This window comes from Ornithorhynchus anatinus, chromosome X5, assembly GCF_004115215.2.
Source record: "Ornithorhynchus anatinus isolate Pmale09 chromosome X5, mOrnAna1.pri.v4, whole genome shotgun sequence".
In the NCBI taxonomy this organism is placed as follows: domain Eukaryota; kingdom Metazoa; phylum Chordata; class Mammalia; order Monotremata; family Ornithorhynchidae; genus Ornithorhynchus; species Ornithorhynchus anatinus.
In genome coordinates this window covers 16243226-16246077 of record NC_041753.1, presented here as the reverse complement: position 1 = coordinate 16246077, position 2852 = coordinate 16243226, and the positions used below count along the sequence as shown (strand labels likewise).

Here is a 2852-nt window from a genome sequence, read left to right as displayed (position 1 = left end):
TTTCTAGTCTGCATTCCTCCCCTCACCTGGTTTCAATCAGTCAATCAGTGGTATTTATTGAGCACTTACTGCATGCAGACTACTGTACTAGATGCTTGGGAGAGTACAGTTCAACAGAGTTTGTTGACATAATCCCTGGCAAAAAAGAGTTTACAGTCTAGAGGGGGAGGTAGGCATTAAAATAAATTTCAGAAATGTGCATAAGTGCTATGGGGCTGAGAATTGGGTGAATACCAAATGTGTAAAGGGTACAGCCCCTCTCAGGATTGCACCTGGAGAGTTTCCAGTACTCGACCAGTCTTGGCTACAGGAGGGAGAGTCAAGCAGAGGCCTACTCATTCCATTCTTAGCTTAGGCATTGACTAGTGAGTGGAAGGCAATCTGCTGCAAGTCAAAACTCAACTGTGCTGGGCAGCAGCAGCACGGGAGAGAGTCGAGGGTGGAGACTCAAGTTTACTGTGTGGACGAGGCAATGGTAAATCACTTGCATATTTTTAAGTTAATAAATCAAGCAAAGAAGGCAGAAGAAAGTGGTTTCTGATACCTGTAAGCTAGTAGAGAGCAGGGACCATGCCATTTATTTTTACTGCCCTCTGCCAAATGCTCATTAAATATTACTGAATGAATAGTGAAGCATGGCCTCAAATAATGCTCCATTGCAGTGGAATGTTGGGTGATCATCACCTCAGTAAGATCAGTCTGCCAGGCAACAATTGGGAAAGAGGTTGCCCTCTTTGAGCATAAGCTTTGGGAAGGTGAAGACACAAAGAGCCAGGCTTCAAAACAGGGATATACATGGGGCAAACACATTGGCACAATTAGGAACTATCCTAACATGTGCAAAATGTGGAAAGGAATATCAGTCTCGGATCAGTCTTTTCAGGCACACCGACACTCATGGATAGGGTTACACCACCACTACCATCATCAAGGGTATTTATTGAGCACTTAGTATGTGAAGAACACTGCACTAAGCTCTTGGAAGAGTACAGTACAACAGAGTTGGGAGACACGTCACCTGCCCACAGTGAACATAGAGTGTTTTCATCTTTAAAAATGAATGGTTATAAATATATACTTTTATAGCCATATTTCATGTTTTAAAAAACAATATTTATTTGAAGAAGATGTTAGCAATAGTTTATAGATGTGACAGAATTCTGATGCATGACTGACAGACCGCTCCACACTCCCCGCTCTAGACTATAAGCTCGTTGAGGGCAGGGAATGTGCTGTTCATTGTTTTATTGTATTGTCCCAAGCACTTAATACAGCACTCTGCACACAGTAAGCACTCAATAAATATGACTGAAAAGAATGAATTGCAAGTAAGGAAAGACCATCTTTTTTCATACTATTGCTTTTGCCTTTCCTTGCTGTTCTGCCTCTTGGGCTCCTATAATAGTATATGCAACATATAATATATGGACTATATTATATACAATAGATATAATTAGTATTTATTAAGCATTTACTAGGTGCCAAATACTGTGCTAAGCGCCGGGATAGATACAAGATGATTAAATCATACACAGTCCCTGCTCCACAATGGGCCAACAATCTAAAGGGAGTAGAGAGTAGGTATCTTATCCCCATCTTACAGATTAAGAAACTAAAACCCAGAAAGCCAAGAAACTTGCCAGGCCAGTGGGAGAACTAGGCTTAGAACCCAAGTCTACTGACTCCCATTCCCTTCCATTAGGCCAACCTGTCTGCTGATCTTCCCAAAGGCTCTGCAGCCCCTCTCCGAATAACCTTACGACAGGCTGGACTGTGTGCCATCATGGTTTCCCAACAGTCTATGCTCTATCACAGTTTTTGAGACTGTGCCTAATAATAATAATAATGATGATGGTATTTGGTAAGCACTGTGTGTCAAGCACTGTTGCAAGCACTGGGGTAGATACAAGCTAATCAGGTTGGATACAATCCCTGTCCCACATGGGGCTCACACTCTTAACCCCCATTTTACAGATGAGGTAACTTAGGCACAGAGAAGTGAAGTGACCAGCCCAAGGTCACAAAGCAGACAAGTGGTGGAACTGGGATTAGACCCAGATCCTTCTGATTCCCAGGTCCATGCTCTATCTACTAAGCCATGCTGCTTTGCTGCTTCTAGGGGGTCTTTAAAGTGCTTGTTCTGCCTTTCTGTGTTGCATGTGTCTTACTTCAGTTCCCCACAGAGGAACTGCTTGGGTATGTATTACAGTCATCTATTTTCCTCACATGTCCTGTCCAGCAAAGAAAAGTATGAGCATTGCCTCTAGACTGTAAAGTCCTTGTGGGTAGGGATCATGTCCATTTAATGTTATACTGTACTCTCCCAAGAGCTTAGTATTCATTCATTCAATCAATCGTATTTATTGAGTGCTTACTGTGTGCACAGCACCCTACTAAGTGCTTGGGAAAGTACAATACAGCAATTAAAAAGTGGCAATTCCTGCCCACAACGAGCTCAAAGTCTAGAGGGAGGGGAGACAGACATCAATACAAATAAGCAGACATCAATATAAATAAATAAAATTGCAGATATACATAAGTGCTGTGGGGCAGGGAGAGGAGGAAGAACAAAGGGAGCAAGTGAGGGAGACACAGAAGGGAGTGGGAGATGAGGAAAGTGAGGCTTAGTCTGGGAAGGCCTCTTGGAGGAGAAGTGGGGAGATGCCAGAGGTAGGACGTGGGCTAGGGGTCGTCGGCGAGACAGCGGCGAGACGGGACAGATTGAAGCACAGTGAGAAGGTTAGCAGCAGAGAAGTGAAGTGTGCAGGCTGGGTTGTAGAAGGAGAGAAGTGAGGTGAGGTAGGAGGGGGACGAGGTGATGGACTGCTTTAAAGCCAATGGTGAGGAGTTTT

At 43.7% G+C, this 2852-nt stretch overlaps 1 non-coding gene across 1 annotated transcript; it reads left to right on the top strand.

Moving 5' to 3' along the window:
• Window positions 1-254: 254 nt before the first annotated feature.
• On the top strand, window positions 255-392 carry LOC114808523. Its single transcript, XR_003756370.1, has one exon. It is a non-coding gene; the product is annotated as a small nucleolar RNA SNORA7 (small nucleolar RNA).
• Window positions 393-2852: the final 2460 nt, after the last annotated feature.